General features: G+C 37.3%; 1 long non-coding RNA gene across 1 annotated transcript in view; it reads left to right on the forward strand.

Annotated features, from left to right (window-relative positions):
- Window positions 1-23,116, forward strand: part of LOC110403409 — a 127,337-nt gene extending 104,221 nt beyond the window's left edge. The window contains exon 3 of the long non-coding RNA XR_002441650.1: window positions 23,026-23,116. This is a non-coding gene — a long non-coding RNA (uncharacterized LOC110403409). The remainder of the gene's footprint in view (window positions 1-23,025) is intronic.

Genomic DNA, 23,478 nt, shown 5'->3' on the forward strand with positions numbered 1-23,478 from the left:
TCACAGAGCCGCGCAGACCCGATGCCGGCACCAGGGCCTCACATATCTCACCTGGTGGGAATCTTTAAACCTGCCCCACATCCCTGCTGCTGTACCTGGTCAGGTAAATGTTAGCAAGCAGTAAGTTGTCTTCTACATGGATTTGTGTCCACGAATTTCAGGTGAATAGTGGTAACAAAAATAAAGCAGTGTGGTCCAGCCAAACTGCAGGGATGCATTCCCTCCATTTTGGCCTTGCTGTCCACACATCTTCCGAAGTGCCCAGGTGTCTGGAAATCACCAGCTTGCAGAGACAGTATTTACTGTTGCTACAAGCAATTGAAAATGAGATCTTGTTATGGGACTGGGTCTCCAGATAACCCTGAAGAAAAAATGGGGCAGTCTATTATATTCATCCAAAGACAGAACGTGGAAATCAGAGGCCAAAATGATTTATGACAGGTTTTATGCAGAACTCCAGCTGCGGGTTAAAGTATCAATCATAATACTGCATAGTAGTCTAAATCTTCTCTGCACGTTGCTCTGTTTGCCAAATAACTGGCCCTAAAAACATTTGTCTTCTTTTGAAAGGATAGAAGAAAGGCTGCAATAAACCCAAAAGCAGAATTCTCGGGAATGTTTCCACTTTTTTAAATGTGGGACCTTGCTTCTTGGGAAGTAAAGACAGTTTTCAGCATGAATTCTGGGATGTTGCACAGCCTTCTGAGCAACATTTCTAAAGATGCTCTAACATCTTAAAGGTGATGAACAAAGACAGAAAACTTAGATTAGAATTTTTTAGACCAAAATGTTGGAGTGTTGCTGACAACAACCAGCAGTGATTTGGGGAGGTAGACTCCAGGTTGTAATGACAACCTTAAAAAGCACTAAATTATTGCTGATTTATTGGATAATAGTGGAATCATAGAGTCATAAAGATTTGAAAAGACCTCTAAGATCATGTAGTCCAACTATCCACCTACAACCAATATTCTCCACTAAACCATGTCCCTTAGTACCGCATCTACACATTGCTAGACCACCTCCAGGGACAGTGACTCCACCACCTCCCTGGGCAGCCCGTTCCAGTGCAGACCTCTCCTTCAGAGTAGTTTTTCATAACTTCCAGCCTGAATCTCCCCTGGTGCAACTTGAGGCCATTCCCTCTTGTCCTTTCAAACTGCTGAGTTCAGGAAGGAGATTAAAACTGGTGACATACATGGAGATTGTGCATAGCTATCAACATCGTGCCATATATTGTTGGTATTTCTTTCAGCCAACCGTACCATGTCTCTCTCTAAGTAAATACAGTAAAATAATTACATGCTGCTATTAGAAGTCTCCTAAGAAAGTGAAAAGATGGAATTTATTTTCTTTACGATAAAAAGAATATCATAATTATTGAAATTACTTTAAAGTGAATAGTATAGGTAGTGAAAGAATTTCAAATTCAGTCTTACCAGCTTGGAGCTGCAGATACGAGTGCAATTGATGTTACTGTATCAGAAAATACTACATCTGAAACGTGGACACAGATAAACCTATATAGCTGAAATCAGAATCATGAAATGTAATTCATCATAAAATGCTTTCACGCCTATTTGCACCTTTGAAACTACTTCTTTTGGAGACTGGAAGGAAGCTGAAAATTAGGTCTCAAAAATCTGGAGCTTATTGCTGCAAAGTGATGGAATTATCTTAATTATAGTGTCTTTTTGTGGAAGCTATGGCAAATGAATAAAAATCACATTTTTCTGACCCGATTTACCTAATATTTATAGAGTGATTGATAAGTATTTTCAGGGCTGTGCATCACTTTCTGTGTGAGAGAAATAATAATTAGTAAATGTCGTGATAGATCTTTATCATATATATTGACAAAATAATTCATCATCTTCTGAATTTTTTTTACACCTTAGGTTTTTAAGTTGCTTGAGGAAAACATCCAGTTGAACAGAACTGGGATTTCCTAAGTTCCGGTGTCAGTCTCCTATAATGAATAATGCAGGAATTTTAAGAATTTTATTTAGAGTGTTAAGCACAAAGATTACCAGTTCATTCAGGATTCTTACTGCAGAAAGATCCTTAAGGTTGTATCATGATTTGAAAATGTGAATACCAAAGGGCTGATTTTACCTTCCCTTCGGTTAAAAACAAAGCAAGAACCGCTTTCTCTACCGACAAAAATCACAAACAATTAACATGAAAAATCATAATTTCACAGATTATTGACCATCGAAATGCATTCAGACTTGGAAAAAGAAAGAATGCATTAAGTTTTAATCAAATTTCACGGCTACTGAAGTGAATTCCTGCTATATTTGATTGACACATCGAACACAAATAATGCAGTCTGTAAAGAAAAGGGCTATATTTTAGGTCAGGCCTGTGATTTTCATCTGCCTGTGTTCAAAATTCATAGCCCTGCAAGGCTGTGATTATTTCGAAATGATTCTATTCATTTCCTTTATCAACTTAATTTTTACCTACTATCCATACTAATGCTTCTCCAGGGGACTAAGACGAGTCTGATGAGCGCTATTACTTTTTTGAGAACAAAATAATAATTCCTTACCTTCTATTTGTATGTTATTTTCCTGTCTTCACATGTTTAATGATATACTCAGCTTCCTTTGTGTATCAACCACATGGCACCTAAATGGAAACATCCCTTAAAAAGCCATAAGCGATACAAAAAGTTTTTATAAGTTTTCTTTGGGTGATGCCAGTATTTCCTTGTAGTAAGCTTTGCTGGTGAGTTGGCTTTCATGGAAGTGCATAAGATACCTTACCAAAGGGTCATTGGAGAGGAAACCAAAAGAAAGCTGGCTCCTGATATTAGCAGAGACAAAAGAGTTAGGAAGACAGGGAGAAGATCTCAATAGGTCTGTCTAACAGTCAACAGCTGGGGCATGTAATTAGATGAGAGGTAAGAGGCCCTCTGAATACTGCTTGGGAAGCTCAGGCTCCTGAATTCTGGCTTGTGAGTACACAACAAGAACATGGCATAACAATAATGAGCAAAACCATGGAACTTTCAAGATTAATTAATAATTATTTGCTAGGAACTTCAATTATTTTGGAAATGGCTTGATATACCTAGAATTTAATTGAATTTTCTTAACTCGCTATTCTTTGAATTTTCAAACTGACAAGTTTTCATACAAATGGCATCTAGCAGACATCATTAATGTGTCTGGTCTGCTCTGCGGTGTGCCTCAAGTTCTCTGGCCTACGCCATGTACAGTTCCTTGGCCAGAGGATGGGCTGATAGTATTTCTTCAACTGCTGCATTCAGATCTGGTGGTTTCTGTAGTATTCCTGTCTAAAGGATTGGGTAAAAAAGACTGAAGCTGTAAGATGATAAAAGAAAGAAGACAGAGGTAAATTTTGCTCAAGTCAGCTGAGTATGTATGATTTCAAGAAAAAAGGCAATTCTGACATGAAGGAGGAAATAGCTAGCTGGACCCTAGAAAGTACTAAATAGAGTTAAGTTAAATACTTAAAGTAAGTTGTAAAACTTTCTTATAAAATTACTAATGTGTTAGAAAGGCAGTAGAACACCAGGGCACTTTTCCACAGTGGTTATGTGCATTTTTGTAACTTAAATTTTTATAATGATTACATGAAGGACTTACATAGTATAATGAAAACTTCTGGTATGATTTAGGTCATTAATTACTGAAGAAATTTAAAGTCATTTGAGATTTACTGAAAGCATGTTCACTGTAAAATCTGTCTGATTGTACCAAATTCATTTTCTGACGGATTGACTCTTAGGGCTTGAAGGAATGTCATGCAGATAAGCTAATGATGCTTCTCGAAGTAAGGAATAACACATCATTAAGTTCTCTGTGTTTTGTTTTGGTTGTGCTTTGGGGTTTTTGTTTGTTTTTATTTATTGTTGTTGTTTTTACCTTTATCAGCAAATAACCAAAGCATAAGGTGTCGTAAAAATCTTTGCTTCCCCATGTTACAACTTACACAGCCAGGCACACTGAGCTACTGGAGCCGGGGCAGGAGTCTCCTATCTGGATCATGTTACTGAATCATTTCTTCAGTTTTATAGTGCCTTCATCAGTAGATGCCTGCAGCAGTGAATGGGGCAAGAGTAGAATACAACTTTCCAACTTTTTTTCTTTTTAATATTATTACTTCTCCATATCAGTTAATGTTGTTTTGAGGCAGTTGTGTTTTCTGGTCAGTAGAAATACTTGGAAATAAGAAATACACAAATAGATGGTAGCCTGGTTTTCAGAATATTTGTCTTGATTTTATGAACTCTTCCCCCATTATTTGTGACCCCTTTATCAGTGGTATTGAGAAACTCCTTATGCTTTGGGGTTTTTTTTCGTTGTTGTTTGTTTGTGTTGAGCTTTGGAACAAATATTACCGTAGTGAATGCACAAAATAATCTTTCTATGCATTGAATAGGAATTTCTAATTTCATACATTAGCAGCTTGTTGTATTAAGTCTTCAGGCACTCAAAGGTACTGAAGTGGAGAAAAGGAAAATACACTTGTTCGAAGAATTAGACAAAATGGTTAGTGTCCGTAGCTAACCCTTTCAAGGTGAGGAAGGGTCTCTGTTCATTTGTGATGATTCTGAATCTGAAAGGAGTCATCTTACCTCACGTGTCTATGACAAGAATGAAACGTTCAGAAGGGAATGAAGCCATGACCACACTGCTCCTAGCAGGGCCTTGTCCTGCCCAGCTAGCCCCTGGGAAAGGTTGTGGTTTGATGATTTACGAGGACCTCACTGCCTGATTAGATGTAGTCCACCCAGGATCTACCCCCATCAGATAGATTCCTTTTTCACTCGACCTTTCTTTTGGCTTCACAAAAGGCTACATATTGTAAATTAAATATTTTCTTAGAGAAAAAATATCTTTAAAAATATTTCTATTGATTGCAACAATTCCCAGACCCGAATACAAGCAAATTTTACCTGCAGTCATAAAGTGTATGATGGCAGATGGGTTTGTTTCTTTCCACCTGCTCTGATTCAGCAGCTGTATTTGTAAACTGGTAATACAGTATTTAGTCAATGTTCAGCTTTCTTCAACAATTTCAAGGTGTTTGGACTGAAAATGCTTTCCTTCTGAAAGTAATAACAATGATTTATATTCATTGCTTTATTTAGCTATTGCATGAGGCCACTTTTTAATTCGTCCAAGGTAGGGAGTCAGGTATATATAGAGTTAGAACTTAGCTTTATCTCAAAGCAATTAAAACAATCTCTATTAAGCTTAGTCAATGCCCAATAAAATTATTTCAGACCTTTGCACTTGCACTTGGCTGGACACTTTCAAAATGAGCTTGGCAAAAGATGATAAATGATGCTGTGAGATGATAAATCCATTAAACTAGATCTCACGCTGCTTTTTCTAATTCGCACTACTTGCGAATTCATTATATGTTTTTATTTTCAAGTTTACTAATTTTTCTCAGTAAATACTTCTTAATTTTCAGAATTATTTTGTGTGCAAAGTATTGCACATTCACAGAAATGTGAAATAATCTAAAGATTATATTCATTTTTTATTATAGTTAGAAAGCAGCACGCTAGATTGTTAGAAGTTTCCTTAATATTCATTGAGTAATTAGCTCTGTATTTAGTTTACTGTTTGTAAACTGAGCAAAGACAAAAGTTGCTTTTCTTAATGACTTCATTAGAGAGATGAACCAATGAGAATAGGCAGACCTTAGAAAACAAAGAAAATCTATAAAATCTATAATAAACTGAAAATATTATTAAATTAAATGAGTTGATTATATGAAAAAAAATCATTTACATAAATAAGTGCTCATGAAAAGTTGTGTTCTTACTACTGTGAGATTTTTAAATGTAAAGCACCAGGTTTTTCCTTTTAATTAAAGTGTTTTCAGAGCTTCTCTGTGGCACTCAAGTCCCTGAAGGAAACATCTTGTAGAGTATGTTAGATGTAATTTTTTAAAGATTCTAGATGCTGTACTATAAAACCTGCTTTAGGGAGAGAACTACAGCATTTGTAAGAAAAGCAAAAATACTATAACAAATGGGAAGAATGGAAAGCTGATAGCAATAAATGCGCGTTATTTAGAAGGAACTACAGAGAGAAATTGGTAAAGAAAGCAAAAAGAAACAAAAACATAAGGATTGCAAATAGTATCATTGGTGAGTAGATCCTCAGAATAAAGGAATATTAAAGGTACTAGTTGATATGAAAATGCTGGAATGTACATAATTTATACTGGAGGAAAATATATAGGCTCTAAATTTAGCATGTATGCCCACAATACACTTGATTAAATATTGTTCATTGCAGCAGCTTGTCAAGAAGCTGCAACATAAGTTCATCTTTGTTCAAGTAATCAGGCCTTGCATTATCTGTCAAATGGTTCAAGAGTACTTTTTGAACACGGAATAGCAGCAGATGCGTTGGACATGAGCTGACTGAAGTGTCTGTAGGAGTACTGGTATTGCCACGGTATCAGTGCTTGGTTTGAACAGTACAGAAACAAGTAGATGAATATGAATGAAACTGAACACAGTCAAACTGAGAATATTTCTTCTAAAACTAGCTTCAGTTTTTTCTTTCTGGATGGCAGTTCTTAACAGTAAATGTGATTGTGTTGATGGTCTTGGCTACAAGCGGCAGATGATACTGCATTTAATTTTGATGAAATTTTGAAGTTGACATGTAAAATGATTTAAGAAAAAAAAGGACTGATATCAAAGTGCAATTATAGAATTGTTGATTAGCTATATTCTTTGTTAGGACTCCGGGCCCTTGTCTACTGATCTCCTTTGATGGCCTGGAAATAAAACTGGATTGTGAATGTGCATAACATGTCTTGAGCATCTCTTTTCTAAGCTGAGGAATTCTATTCCGTTTAATTGTTCCTTGTTTGGAAGCAGTTCCACGTTTTTCATCAACGTTTTTGACCATTTCTCTATTCCTTATTATTATCATCATCATTATTTTGCTGAGCTGGGGTGGAACAGAGCTGTATGTAATATTCAAGACGCAGGCTCATCATGTATTCATATGGTAGCATAGCAATATTTTTATTTTCTCTTTTTGGCGAAGAAAATTGAAGTTCATGAAAAGGGACAGAGGGAGATGGGTAGGACATAACGGGGTGAGAGCTGATATCCATATATTGTAATTTTCCATTGGAAACTGGAAAACCTGGTAAAGCATTTCAGTTTCTGTCCTTGGGAAGATGTTGAGCAGGAACAGCTAGTGATCTGAATGGAAAAGAAGGACCACCTTCATGTGATCTAGATTATTCTTAGAAAGTGGGTTCGGTGCTGAGAGCTGTGGTGCTGAAATCAGTCTGAAGATGCACTGAAAGCTGGAGGGTTTATTGGCTTTTAACTTCAGAGGGTGTTTCTCTTGGAGCGATGAGATCTGACATGGACAAAATGATAGTCAGAGGACTTCTTTTGGTCGCTTGCATGTAAACTGCCCAAAGATCCTATGCTATGTGAACTAGCCACTCTGTCAGATACATCAAGGGATGGTAGAAATTCCCAGTCCTGCTGAGATTGAAGAATAAATCTTTTATCAAATGAGTTAATATGCTTATATTAATTTAACATGAGAAATTCATTCTTTTCTGTTTAGGGGCTGCTGCACCTATTAGGAAAGGATTATTAGGTTGCATAAACAAAAAACTGCTGTCTCTTCCTGAGATGAAGTGGTTTTTGTCTCTGATTCCTTAGCTCTAGCTGTGCAAGAAGACATTATTTTTGCTAAAACATCCATTCCTTGTTTGAAAGCAGTGGATTAATAAGTATTAGGGTCTTATTTGGAGAACTAATGAGAGGCATTTAAAAAAACAACACCGAGATCCAAAAAACAAGTTTTTCAAGTGCTTTCAGAGGCTTGTTCTGAGAAAATCGTTCTAAAAGTTCTAAGTATGGTCTGTGTTCGTTCTGTAAGAGACCATGTCCAAGAACAGTTGTGACTGGGATAACCTGCGCTATACTGAAAAATTAAAAGTATCATAAAATGATGGTGACAGTAGTGAAGATTTGCTCTGATACTAAGTTTGGATGGAGATGTGTAGATGTTCTGTGAAAGAAATAAAGATGAGTGTGAGGGATGGACTTTCACAAGTGTCACATTAGCCTACAACATTTTGGTAATAAAAAAGAAGGAATTTCCCAAGCTTGCTTTAGCTTGCTCTTGAGAATTTGCTCACAGTGATATCCAGGTCACTCGGACACAGGTGCATGATTACATATAATCAAAACTTGAATTATAAAATATATTTAATGTCAGTCTTATTTCTTTCACTTACCTGGAGGAGAGAATTGTAAAACTACATCCCTTTCTACTCTTACAAGCTAGTTGCATTTCAGAGTGCCAGAGCAGTGAGGCAGCAGCTGGCTGCGGAGCTCTGGCCAGCACGTGCAAGCCCCAGTGTTCAGGTAGGAGCTGGTGATGGCCGTGCCAGTCGGTCCATGGTACCAGTATACAAGGAATGGGCTGGAGAACAGATGGCTTTTGAATGCTCGGTCTGTAACATAAATGTGGTAGTGGGTAAGAATTTACAAATCAGAGAATGGTTTTGGAAGCACATGAGTTCTTTATTCAGTCTCTTTTTTTCTTCAGAATGGTGGCAGGATTGAAACTTTGGGGCTACTCCTAGAGCTTCAGATTACTGAAGAACTAGTAGAGCTGGAAGTTTTAAACTTCTAGAGATTCCACTGCTGATCCCTCTTGGCTTTTAAGAAGCTAGACAAATGGAGCACCTGCTAGTGCTCATGCTCTTTGCCAAAAACAATAGAGGTGATGTCTGTGCTCAGCCAGGGCTAAAAATCTCACTTCACAGAATGCAGTCCTTGAAGCCAATCATCAAAGCAGAATTCATGCATAATAGAAACTCAACTCTCAAGGATATATATTTAAAAAAAAAAAGGGTGTCTTTGTTTCAGCTGGGATGAAATTGTTTTCTTTAGAGTGTCTGATATGATGCCATGTTTTGATTCTAGGAGAAAAACAATGTTGATAACACGCTGATGTTTATAGTTGCTGCTAAGCAGTGTTGTACAGGGCCAAGGCCGCTCACAGCGAAGGGCCCAGGGAGCTGGGAGGGAACAGAATTAGGACAGCTGACTTAAACTGGCCAAAGTGATATTCCGTGCCATAGGACATCATGTGGAAGGAGTTTTGAAGGGGGTGAGAGTTCATCTCACTCTCTTCTGCTGTGCGGGGGGCTAGCTGGGCATCGGTTGGGCGATGGCGAGCCAACTTGTGCATCACTTGTTTTATACATTCATATATAACTATAGTAATCATTTTCCTTTAAATCCTGTTTCTCTATTTTAGATAAAATTATTTACTAAGATCAAGGAAAACAGAAACAATTCCATCCCAGCTGAATCTAAGACGAGTGGTCTTACATAAGAAACGGAGATCTAAATGCACTATCTGAAAACAAAAGGAAACAAAATGCTTAAGCTCAGCTAAGCAGTCAGAAGTAGTTGAGATAAAAGATCTTAACTGCATTAAATGAGAGTAGGAGAGAGGGATCTTAAATTGAAACTTAGTGAATATCATTCAGTAAATCATTCTTAAGCTCACTGTGTCCAGTTCTGTGCTCCCCAGCTCAAGTAAGACTAGATCTTATTGGACAGGTCCAGCAACCTGAGGAAGCAGGGCATCTAACATACAGGAAGAGGCTGAGAGTTAAGATTGCTCAGCTTGGAGCAGGAGAGGCACCGGGCAGGTCTTATCAATCTACTTAAATACATGATGAAAGATAGTAAAGTATGGAGCCAGGCTCTCTCAGTGATGCTCCATGAGAGGACAAGAGCTAATGGGCACAAAATGACATACAAGAGATTCCATTTAAATAAAATAAAACATTTTTTTTTGCTGTGATGGTGGTTGGACACTAGCAGAGGTTACCCAGAGAGGATATCAAGTAACCATCTTTAGAGTTACTCAAAATCTGATTGGACGTGGTCCTGAGCAACCTACTTTAGCCAATTAGATGGACTAGGTAATATCATAGCATCATAGAATATGTCAAGTTGGAAGGAGCCCTCAAGGGTCATTGAGTCTAACTCCTGGCTCCATGCCCTACCACTCCAAAGTGTATCTGAGAGTACTGTCCAGATGCTTCTTGAACTCTGGCAAGATCAGTGCCGTGACCACTTCCCTCAGAAGACTGTTTGGTGCCCAATCACCCTCTTGGTGAGGAATTTTTTCCGATATCCAACCCAAACCTCCCCTGTTGCAGCTCCATGCCATTCCCTCAAGTTCTGTTGCTGGTCACAAGACAGAGATCAGGAGATTGCCTCATGAGGAAGCAGTCCCTGAAGACCTCACATGTTCTGTGATTCTTGGGTAAATTCTGTCCATTTGGACAGAAGCTGAGTTTAAATAAGTTCAGACCTCAAGTGTCAATTTTAAGTGAATATAGTTGAAAAACTGCCAAAGATCTTGATAACTTCTACAGCTGTGAAGGCATTATACAAGTAATTATATTTTTCCCTTAGAAGTTAACTTCAGCTCAAACGTAGATAATGGAATATTTTGAGCAAATAAAAACCTTTCAAGGCTCCTCAGCTGCCTAAGTTTGAATATCGTCAATTTAAGATCAAGAATAATATGTCTTCTTAGAATTACACTCCCATTTCACTATTTGAAATTTAATTTTAAAATTACATAAATATTTTTTCCTACAGTAATATAGGCTGTCCATTCAAAGACTGCACTGAAAAATATTAACCCGATTAATTAAATTTTAATCTATGCCTTAGCACATTTATATGTAGTGGAATTGTCCTTAGGTAACAGCCTTAAAGCTGGCACTGGAGAACATTGTAAACCCTGCAGAGAATGCTGTGTCATGAGCTTCAAGAGTATTAAGAAGGATGTTTTATTTAAAATCATCAAAGGCAAGACATTTTACTAGGAGGCTCTAACTCTTTGGGACACCTCTAGCAAATTCTTTTTAAAGACATCTTTGTCTGCAGATGTTCCCCCTTCCCAAAAAGAATTTTAGCTCATGGTCTGCTTTTTATTTAATAAATATTAAACAATACTTGGCAAGTATAGTTATTGAATTGATGAATGCTTCCCAGATATATGAAGGAGTGTTGGGGTTTGTATTTTAATTGCACTTTAATTTTTATTTCTAATTGCTTTTTCTAAAATAAAACAGACAATTTAGTGAATATATGGTTCCCTAGGGTTTTTCCTGTTTTTTGTTTCGGGTGGTTTTCTTTTTCCTTAAATGAGAACAAAGCAGTTGCTTCTCTGACCTTCTCCCAGTGAAACTGTGTTCAAAGTGTTTTAAGACTGCAGGGACTTAATTCTCTCTGGAAGATAATTAATGTGCTTGTCTTCAGCAAAATGTGCTTTACTTTTTAACTCTTCTTTCTCCATGTTCAGCTGCGTATCTTTGAGCTTTCCATCATCCAAACAGACAGAACTGCCTGTGGTCAACTACCTCTTCCAGTTTCCTTACCAGACAGTTGTTCTTTTACTGACTTAAGATGAATTTCTGGAGTTTGATGGTCTGGTGTTTGAGTGCAGTTTTAGCAGACTGTTTCCCCAGTGATAATCAAATTTTTCCAGTTCATTCTTTTTCCTGCTTTAATTTCTACAGCTTCTCTATTAAGTTGCATTTTCTGTCTTCAGCCATATTTCTTGTTAGCAATTCGATGTGCTGCCTTCTGTCGTTCTCCCAGTTTCTAGGACAGCAGCCAGCTGGCAAACTGCCTTCTCTGAGCTCTTATCATGTCATTTTGCAGCATGTTACTTGTTCACAGTGGGTGTAGTTCAGGTCCAGGAGAAGACAGAAGACCAAAAGAGTATGCATTAGAATCAGGGGAAATGCTACATAAATAGTAAGGGGAGCAAGGAAGCAATATAATGCCTTCCATTAGGTGAGTAGCAGAAATGCATGCAAAATGAGCCTTCTCTGAAGATTCCAGAAGTTGAGAGGAAAAGAAAGGTTTTAAAGGAATGGCTGATCTTGAAGCTATTCTGGTTTTAGGGTGCCCTGATCAGTGGTTATTCAAAACACGGTTATAGTTGACAGGATGATGATGATGATACAGGAAACTTCTAAAGTCGGTTGGTTATTAGCACCACTTACAAGACCATTACATACTTACGAAAACAGCTTGTCATTAAGAAGGAACATCCTCTTATAAAGAGGAAAAACTCAGTGACTGAGAGGATAATTTAAAGGCAAAGGGATCCTCCAGAATTTATCTGACTGTGCTTATTTCTTCATCTTTTTTGACTTCAGAGTGTCTTTAAGTTAATCTCAGAGATACTTCCACAACACTGATATTTATCTATAGGGGAGTAGAACAAAGTGAAAGCAAACACCAGCATCCTGGTAGGGATATGGGAACTTCTGAGTAGTGTTAGATGGGATCTGAGATTTCATAAGTATTGACTTCTTGCTTTGCAAGATGGAGAGTCACTGCCACCAAGGCACTGTCATTCCTTCTGTACTGTAAGTGGAAAGTAGATCTGAATCCATTAATGCAGCACTGCTTAATGGGAAGTTCCCTTCTCCACCAGCTAGTTAACCTATATTTACATATGTAGGACTTAACTATTCCATTTTTAAATCTTGAGTTGATCATCTGAGTTTTTGACTAACTGATGTTTTGTTTTAAAATTAGCCTAAAAGTTAACCTCAAGCATATAGGTAGCCATCCAAACAGGTATTTTGACTGTATTGTTAAATATATGCTTTCTAATTTGTTCATGGTAAAAAATAAAAATAAAAATAATAAAGTCTTTTAATACTTCATAGCTCTCAGCTGCCTTGGAATTAGTAGAGCCTGTATTGGCTTGTGGCTGTTGAAAGCAATATTGTTTTGTTTTCCTGACCCTCTTACGCATAAAAAGGCCTGACATGGTAAAGTAATAGAAAGTGTATTGCATTAGAATTTAGTACTAAAGATAAACAACACAAATGAAACTGAAAGCATATGGCATTCCTTGGTATCTGTGCCAGCTGATGAGCAATACATTTTGTATTATGATTCACTTTGGAGGTTTTAAACCATTAAAACCTTGCTGTTTTGTTTTGCATGCTTGAAAGTTGCCAGTTAAACCAACTGGAGTACCCTAATTTAGCTGATTGTGTGACTCATTTGTCGGAACTTTGGCTTTGAATTTTCTAGGTTGGAAGTGAAAAATTGGACAAAATGCATTACATACAGCCAGATGTATACCATATTAGTGCCTTAGAGATGGAACGCTGAAGATAAAAATGAAACAACATTAATGATCAGCATGTAAAGGAAACAGAAAAAGTCAACAAAAAAATCTGATATTCAAGAGCTCACAAAAATTAGCATTTTCTTGCGGTTACCTAATGGTAATATTCTATGCTTAACAAAATGTCTTCTGAAAATTCACTTAAGCATTTAACTTCAGTATATATTGAACAAGATAACTTCGGATTCTACCTCTCAATCCAGTGACTCTAATGCAGGCTCTGGGCTGAGACCAAGTTGAATGGTTTTCCTCACTTAAAAGAAAGGATTTAGAACTTTGTCAGTGGATGCACTTGGATAGATGTATTTGCTTGATGCAGTGTTCAGTAGGTAAAGTAACTTCGAACAATGGCAGAAGAAAACATCACTCTAAGAGCTAACTTAGAAAATAACTACATAATCTTTCTTGAAATTTGTATGGACAGTACTATTTTTGTGGCAACTATTGTGTCTGGCACTGTGAGAATACGGAAGGACTGACCTAGAGACTCTCAGAATGAAGAGAAAGTTTGCTATGGTTTGAGCATGGGTGGAGAGAAAGCTCTGTAGCAAACATTCATTATGGGTTTGTATTACATTAGTTTAAAACATGATCACCTAGAAACTGCTTTAAGCATTCAAGAATTGATTGCACTTTTTAATGAAGTTTCTGTTAATCACAGACTATTAAAGGTCAAAGAAATGTTAGTTCAAACCACACCTTTCTTTTGATTAAATTTCTTTGATATATTTGATCACTTGGGTTATAAAATAGAATCAACATTCTCTGGAGCATTATTTATCTAAATCCATTTATGTCGTTCCTATTTTGCATCAGCTTTTTTCTTCCAAAGATACAGATCTATTTAGACAGGTCTGGCATAGTGTGAGACAGTTTGTTCATGTTTATTTCAGACTTGAAAGAGGAGAAAAGGCAATACCTCTTTGCATATTTTCTTTTAACTTTCTTGTGATTAAATGTGTTATGTCAGTGAGAGAGAGCCTGATTGAAGGCTCAACTCTTTGCTGTTGTGTGATGACTGTGGTGCTGTCTCTGTGTAGAAAGGGCGGCCAGAACAAAGCAGAAAGGCTCATAGACAAAGCAGAGATTTATGGCAGTGGCAGAGCAGGTTCTGGAGAGTGTGAAAAACAACCACCAAGTCTTCTGGAGGCCAGGGTGCCCTAGCCCTGTACCTTGTGGGTGATGCGGGATGTGCCTTTCCTTGCATCTCTTTGCTTCCTGATGTCCTCACATCAGTCTGGTTCATTTGATCAGAGTTCTGGCACCTCTTTGGGGAGCCTTCATGCTTCACTAGATGAAGAAGATGGTGGTGACTGAGCCTTAACTAGTCCCTCCAAGTGCAAGCTGTCTGCTCTGTAGAAGTATGGGATTTTTTAGCTTCCTATGGCCTAGATGAGCCCTTCTTCATGCATACAGGTTGCACTGTATTAATTTCACATCATCAGTGAGCTTGAGCCTTCAGTTGTGCTGCTCTTTGTCAAGATCTTTAGACCAACATGTTTGAGGATACTGATATTTATTGTTCTTACGATAATGCCAAATATGTTTCATTTTGTCTCTTATTTCTACTTAGTCAATTAATTTGATTATATCCTTCTCCTACAAATTCCCTGAAGTTCACGATATAGTAAAAGATAAAGGCCTTTTTGTCACTGGATCACTCTTCTGCTCGTCCTTCTGCACTATCCCAAAATAGTTTAGTAAGTAGCTCCATATAGGCCATTCACATAAGGGTTGATACTTCCTAGGAATTGCCATGGCAAGATTTTTGGGTAGCCAGTTTTGTGATTATAAAGAATCTTACTAATTGGTTAAGTGTCATGTCTCATATGCCATAACTGAGGAAAAAGAAAAAAAAAAAAAAAACTGAAAAAAGATAAGTTACAAATAGTGCCAAAGTAGAAAATCTGCTTTTCACCAATATGAACTTTTTTTGTCTCATTCAGCATCTTTCTGAATAAATCTTATGTAGAAAGCCAAGTAGCAGAATAAATTGGTACATTATTGTTCAGTTTGCATGTCTATCTAAATTCAATCTCTTAATAAAGCTCTGTTATTGATTATTATATTTCTAATTTGCCTCAAGGCTCTTCTACACAATTGTAGCAAAGAAACAAAGCATAAAAGAATTTTCCTACAGAGAATTATTAAATAAAAGGAAAATAAAAGAGAAACCTGAATTAAATTTGTTATCCTGCTGTAAAGCTAACAGCCTTAGCATGTAAAAAGTTTTATGAAAGTTAAACTGTTTATATAGCTATACTGGAAGTATAAAAATGTAAAAGTTATAGATAGTAAATGATAAAGTATATTTGTCTTATGAGATTGCAAAATGTGGGGTATCTAAATGCTCTTAGAGTAGAAAAACTGTGGGACTTCTGCCTTTCATTTCAAACAACCACAGCCTTGGAAAAGGTTTCACTCTGGAGTCAACTCCAGTTGACAGCTCCAGCACAAATCACTCTCTGGATGTTCAGTTGAGAACCACGTTTGATTACGGTGCTTCATTATGGCGATTTTGTTAATCACAAGGCTTTTTTTCTTGGATATATATTTTTAATATTCAAAGCAGTGCGTTCTCAGAAATAATTAAGTTTTGAAATGCTTACTTACATGTCATGCAGCCTGATGTGATCCTCAGTCTCTTACTGATCAGTTGCTAAGAGGTGGTGTTTTAGTTGTGCAGGGAGTTGTTTCTGGAGGTGATTGATGGGAAAGGCAAGAGAGAGGATGAGCTCCAACTACTTGGCTTCTCGTGTGGTAATACCATCTGTGGAGTCAAACATTTGACTTATTAAAGAATCCAGGTACTTGCTTGCCTGTTTTTTTGTGTAATAATAATTAAAAAGATGAAGGTGTCCTAAGAATATTTAATTAGCTTGGTGATTAGAGAATTCAGATGGGATTGGTGATCATTTTTATTTCAAATGTGGCTTACACTGAACAACAGAGGAAAGTCAAGTATTTAATGCAGAATTATTAAAATCTGAATTCATATTAATTCTCTAATATAGCAGAGCAGCCCATGGGGGAGTTTGAGAAAGTCTCCAGCAAGAATAACCAGCCCACCAACAGCTCTAGGATGGAGAGTAAGAGAGTGATGTTTCAAGTCCCTGCTGTCAGCAGACATCTGTTTATTCTTACATACATCAGTCTCTTCAAAAGTAATGCCTCCTACTTATTTCCACGGAAAATACAATAGATACAAAGAGCACAATAACACCGTTTGACAGAGAAAATTCTCAGTTACAAAGCACCATTTTTTAACACAGTCACCACTATTAGCCAATTTGCACAGGTGAGCTGATCATCGCCAATGCTCATCATTTTGTGGTGGGACAGCTGTGCTTGACAATCCAAACCTTGGTTTGTCGTTCAGGTTGCTGTTACTGCTGCAGAAACACACCACCCATCACCTCACTGTGCTCAAATCCACGGTTTGGTCTCCATAAATATTCAGCAAGCATTGATGAATGTCAATGGGTGCCATTTTTTTCTGCAGGGGGGAATTCAGTCCCACCCTTTTGCTCCATCCACACTTCCATGTCAGACACCATTCTGTCAGACTGCCCCTCTGCTACTATCTGTCACACAGCAACAAAATGTACTGGAATTGTGGTGGACAGGTTCTCTGCTCCCATGCCACCGAGATCTGCCTCTGACATTGCGGACAAACATCATAAAATAGGAGGGATTACTTTTAGAGCAGCTCTGGTATCGTGAATGCTTTTGGTCTAAAGCTTCTCCGAGGCTGATTTAAATTATTAGACATCAGTGCCAATGCCTTCCTTCACCTTTCCACGGCATCTCAATTTTGAGATAGATATTCAGCTTAGTGCAAAATTCCGAGCGTTAGAGTACATAGCTGCACCAATGCAACACCATGCAAGCTATGAAACAAAAGCAACTGTGTCACCGTATAAGAGGGGTGGCTGTACATAGGTGAGGCTGATTCCCCAAGAGAGGCAGATCAATAAAACGTATGCCAAAAGGCTAACAAAAGTCCAGGCTTGACTTCACTCTCCACCGTTGTCATTTAATGAACAAGACAAAAAAGACAAACGCAAAAGAACGGATTTTATACGATGCACTGGACTCATTCTGGTGGTAATCTTAAGTATGTAAGTGCACTCTCATTTTGAGAAAAGTTACCAAGTCTAAGGCATTGCTTCAGGTTTTGTTACGCTTCTGTCTAACATGGTTTTGTATTGTATATTCTGTAAGGCTAGGCATGATCAGATTTTAATGCAGTAAGTCAGTACAGCAAAGGATTTTCTTCCAGAAGTCACTGATTTAGGAAACCTTGTGGCAAAATAGCGAATATATTTCCTGTGGCAGTGAGATACCTCATTATTTATTTGACCTTTCAAAATTCTAGCCATTTAAAATTTAATGTAAACTTTAAGAAATGTACTTCATATATGGAAAATATAATGAGATCCGGTAATAGGTCTAAAATGTGAGGAAACTTTTTAAGTATAGAACATGCCTCTTAAACCCCGATGACCTTTAAAACAAGAAGAGATGTCTTAAGTGAACACACTGCAATTATTGCTGTGAGCTATTGGAGCCGGTGATAGCTGAAATGTGTTTGGTATTAGTTTGTGCATGCAAATTTAGGAAAAAAAATAACATTGTAAAACTGTTTTTAAAGTTCTTTGCATGAGACATTTAAGGTTGTGAGCATGGCCTTAATGATCTGGAAGGTTCTGAGTCTTTGTTGTCAGAAGATCAGCTTTGACAGATTGGCAGGAGAAAGAATCGCTTGCATTTATAAGGGCTGAAGCAGTGAATTGTGTGAGTTAGAGACAGATGAGGTAAGAGAGTCATTCAGTTTAAAGCTGCTGGGTTTTGTTCATTCAGTGGAATGATTTGTATGCTTTTCTACAACAGAAAAAGGGATTTTTTTCTGTATGAGGAAAAAGGTTTATTTGATTTTTTTTTCTTGAAATTAGAGTAAGGATAGATTTGGGCAGTTAGTATGTATGTTATACTCATTGCTTTTTGAGTTCGGGAATCAGCTTTACGTTCTACAGTAGACTGCTGAGGAGAGCACAGCCTTTTGAGCTTCACTTTCAGTTGTCCAGTGCCTGACTAGTCAGCAAGATGGGAAAGTCTCTGTACACCTTGGTTATGTTTAGTTAGTTGTTTGGTCAGTGAATAGGTTCAAATAGTTGGTAAATTTATTCTACAAAAATGTCCAAGGTGTTTGAGCTGCCTCCACTTTTCTCTTATCAAGTCACATTTACCCTTCTAAATCATTACAGAAAGATCTACACTTTACGTAAAGTTCTTATGTTCCAAAACTGAGTATGAGATCCCCATAATGTTGGTTCCCCTCCTCTGTAATGGACACAAATTCCATCCTGTATGTTTGTTGATTGAGATCTCATTCTCTTTTCATAGTGTACTACTCACGTCTCATCTCTAATTATTTTGTAAATTATTGCTAGAATTAAAAATCACTAGCATCTGTTGTTGCTTCTGACTTTTCACAGTGCAAGCTGTAAGTAAACGTGAGAGGTAATATTGAGCCCCAAACATCAGAACCAAAGGTGAAGGTACAGATGAATCATATGATTGTTCCCAAATTTTTGTGTATTTTGTTAGACTCAGAATGATCCCACCCTCTTTGTGCTGGAACTAGCCTAGAGAAGCTGGGGGCGGAGGGTTGTGTTCCAGGATGTGTTGCTCTGATGTAACCATAGGCAGCCCCATGGCCCTTAGGAGGAAAACTGCATCGATCTTGCAGTTGCTGTTGTGTCTTTCAGCAGGCCAGAAGGGAGGCAGAGCTCACAGGGATTGTTCTTGCCGTCACACATTGCCCTTTGCCAGACAGCATCACAATGTGGGCTGCATGGAATCTGCCTGCAGCCCTGCTCTTGCATTGCTGGAGTGCTGTGGTAGGGGTTGTGTAATCTAGAAAAGGCCTCCAAACCTCTAGGAACTGTTAATGCAAGAGAATTATGCTACCAGTTGCAAATAAACTCTTCTGCAAGGGACAGTCTTATTGGTTCATTTAACTGCACAGCACAGAAGTAGTTTCTTAAAGAGGCAGCTAAAAGTGACAGTAGGTTTAGTAAAACTGTAAGTAAATAAGACATAACTACTCTATGACTACTTGATCCTAAGAATTCAGGAGAATATACCTCCTCCAGTATACATCTTTAACAATGAGCTTACATTTCTAGGGCACTAACAATTTCAAGGATACCATTGTTTCCTCTAGGGAAAAGGTTTCCATTTCAGATGATATAGATAATTTAGTTTTCTTTTTCATTGTGGGAATAAAACACCATTTAAACAATGATATATTCTCATTTTCCCTCTTTGTCCTTTTTTCTAATAGTCTCTGCTTCTATTCATTGTCTATTCAAAAGCAAACGTCTGCATAACCCCTATATTCAAGGTCAGGCTGGATGGGGTGTTGAGCAACCTGGTCTAATGGGAAGTGTCTCTGCCCATAACAAGAGGGCTGGAAATGAATAAGCTTGAAGGTCCCTTCCAACCCAACCATTCTATGATTCTATATTATTCTACTCAAGTTACCTCTTGCAGAGAAAATAGACTTCTGTGTTGTGGATTTTCTTTGATACTTTCACCAGGAAAAATACTGTAATCAGAAGTAAATTAGCCCTTGTACTGTTTATTTACCATCAGTAAAATTTCTCTGAACAGTGTGCTATTAATAACTATTAACTTCCTGACAAGGACGGATGACTTGATATTGGTTGTTACGTTGCTCGCAAAGCCTGTGTATTCACTGAAGAATCCATTAATTGAGAAATTTGTTTTGACATTCTTTTTTAACCTGGAAAGAGATATATTTATGTAACAAGTCTTCTGTTGCAATCTAATATTTTATAATTTCTGATGTTTAAATAGGATGGATTTTTTTTCTATTTCGGTTTTTTTATTCTAGATAATCTTGTTTCATTATCTATACCTAATTATGCACAATATTGAAAACTCATCTTGAGTTTGGGCTGCTTTTAAATGGGATTTTCAGCTGAATCTTCTCCTCTGTCTGGCACATCTGCTGGTCTGGTGATTATTTGTGCTGGCTGAAAGGCAGCAAGCGGAAGCCTGCAGCACGGGCAGGTGGGAGCAAAGAGCAGTTTAAACTCATCTTAAAACAGCAGAAACTTCACAATCCAATGGTGAGCCTGTTCAGGAAGATTGCTGAGCAAAAAGTAGATCTTGGTGAGAAGATGAGGAGTAGAGAAGAAGGGAGGACTGGGACAGCTAAAAATTTAGATTTGCTCACATTCATATGGAACTGCACCCTTAATCCCTAAGGCTGACCTACTTAAAATTTGAGGGAAGGGAAAAGACCATCGACTTGATTTAGTCTAAATCCAGCAGTGATTTCAGTTAGGAACCTTAGCTCTGCAAGCCTTCCACAGGGCAGGTTTTAAAATGATCTGAGGGTGGAGGTGGAATGCTTCTCTTCATTAAGCTCAGGAAAAGACAACTTTTTTTTTTTTTTTGTGGTATGAGCTTTCAAAATAATTTAATCTTTTGCAGTGAAAAATGCACTTGTGAGGAAGAAAGGTTAGAAAGCAAGTAAGTGGACAAGTCCAAAAACCAAGTAATTTTCTGAAAGATTATAGAAATAAAGTATGATGTGCTGGATGGGCTGTGCTGTATTATATTATATATTGATTTTTCCATTGCGAACCAAGTAATATCCAAAACAGTCAAGCCAGATGTCTGGAATTTGGGGTATCTTCCTGGTCTCTTTCCCAGTCCTTTGTTAACTCAGATCTCAGATGCCCATAGAGCTGCTTTGGAGGTTACTCTACAGCAGGACTGAGGTTTAGTGCTGTTACTTGAATGTAACTGTATGTATGCTCACAGGCTGATGCATGAGGAGGACATAGAAAGGAAGACACAGTTTTCCACAAGTCCATGCTCTCTCTGTAACCCGGATCTGGAGTTTTGATTGTCCTCTGAAGGTCTCAAATTTGTTTAAATGAAAATTTAAGACAAGAATGACTGTGTATAGAAGCACAGGGCATTAATTAGAAGAGGAAAAAAGTTTGGTACAGGTAGTTTAAAGTAACTGGGAAGATAGGTTTGTTTAGCAAATATTCTTCCAACAATTCTACATCTAATAACCATAAAATTGATCAGTAGGTACAGTAAAATCACCTATGATGATGAATGAAGCAAGAATTCAAAATAAATAATAATATTTTGACAAGAGACATTCAAAAATGTTTTATATATAATGATTAGTTTTACCTTAATTACATCAAAATGTAAGCCATTCAAATTACTGTGCGTATTTGAGTGGAAAATAATTGCATTTTAAATTTCATTGAAGAGACCTGGCAAACAAAATTGTAATTAAAATCAGTTATCATAAAAACAAAAAGCATCAAAGCCTATACATTATGGATTTTTTATTCCTAGGTCTGAAAGCAAGCTAGGCAAAGGAATTATTGAGATTTATTCTAGATTAGCTGAAAAGGGAATGAAAATTAAAAATGTATGTACTATAACTTCAATATAAAGCTCAGATGGAAATCACAGTGTCACTGCCAAGGTGAATTTCTCAATAAGGAATACAGACCAGGCAGCTCAAGTATTTTTCTGTGGCTTGAATAATTATTTGCAAACAAATTAAATACATATTTTTTTAGTACTGTCTGTACAATGTACCTTGTGCAGTGTACCCTTTTAGATTTCATTGGATTTTTATTTTTTTCTCACTTTCCCTCTTCATTTATTTCATTCTTTAAATTTCCTTTGGAGGGAAGAGCTTCATAAATTGTGCTATTCCATACTTGCACAAAGATACAAACAGCTGTCCTTATGGAATCATAAAATCATAGAATCACCAAGGTTAGAAAAGACCTACAAGATCATCCGGTCCAACCGTCCACCTACTACCAATATAACCCCACTAAACCATGTCCCTCAACACAAGAAGAAGACCTAGTACTAATGTACTTCACAGACCTACCTTCCTCTCAAGCACATAAGAGTCTTTCTTGTGTAGGGAAGGTCAAAACTTGAGTTTGTAGAATCCCTACATGGTTTAGGGCTTTATGTTGGAAGGAACCTTAAAGCCCATCCAGTTCCACACCTCCCACTACACAAGGTTGTGCGCAGCTGCATCCAGCCTGGCCTGGAACACTTCCAGAGATGGGGCATCCACAGCTTCTCAGTGCCTCACTACCCACTGAGTTAAGAATTTCTTCCCTATCTCTGATTTACATCTTACCCTCATTTAGTTTAAATTCATTATCGGTTTCTTTCTTTTTTTCTGTTATTGATACTCCCTTCATCTGTGCTACAAAGAAGTGTGCTGGCTCAAAGTGAGATTAAAATACCAATATGTGTTCTCTTATTTATGTGTATGCGTGTATATATTTCTGTATTATGTTTCTATCTTGACACAGTCGCACAGACCAGTCTGTGGAAAAGGCCAGAAAAGCTATTACTATCCACATTGTTATAGTTCCTATTGTAAGTGTGTAACTGATAAAAAAAAAAAAAGTTCTTGTGCAAGTTTGTGTCAGAGCTACGAATCTAAAAGCAATTCTTTTGAATCCCATTTTAAAATGATAGGCTGAATAGCCTTCTTTCAAGACAATAACTTTCAAAGCCAAATATCTTTTTGAGATGACTCGTCTTTAGCGAGTCATGTGACAAGTGACTGTTTTCTTAGGAAGTTAAGAAATGGGTTTAATTTGTCGAATAAATGGAAAAAAAAATTGTGTACAGCCAAATCTACACTTTTCTCATTGGAGACTCTTTTTTTTTTTCTCTTTCTCCCCTTCAGGAGAAATTGAGGGGTTTTATACCACATGACTTGAGAACTGAAGGACAGATGAAGAATGTGCTAGCCAAAATTTCCGCACTTCATGTTGAGGTAAGTGCAACATCCTATGTTAAAACAGCTTACCACTGGATTTTTTCCTTGTAGAAATGAAAGGACATAGTGAGAGTATACGATGAAATTTTGCCAAGGTCCACATTAAGTAAGACTTTTCTTCTGAATTAATCATATAAAAATGTTTTACATCTCTGCTGAACTGTAGAAGTTGCTACGTTTTTGTGCTATGTGATATCTTAAATTTTTTTCATGAGCTTGATCTCGTTTCTTTGGGACTAATGTAAGTTTTTGTCATAAAAACACTGAAAGATTTTAATTTTTGTAGCGTCTGATGGCTCTTAATGATTTGATGTCCTCTAGAAATCTCTTCAGAGGAAAATGCTCTCCTTACGGATGTAG

This window comes from Numida meleagris, chromosome 8 (genome assembly GCF_002078875.1).
Source record: "Numida meleagris isolate 19003 breed g44 Domestic line chromosome 8, NumMel1.0, whole genome shotgun sequence".
Taxonomy (NCBI): Eukaryota; Metazoa; Chordata; class Aves; order Galliformes; family Numididae; genus Numida; species Numida meleagris.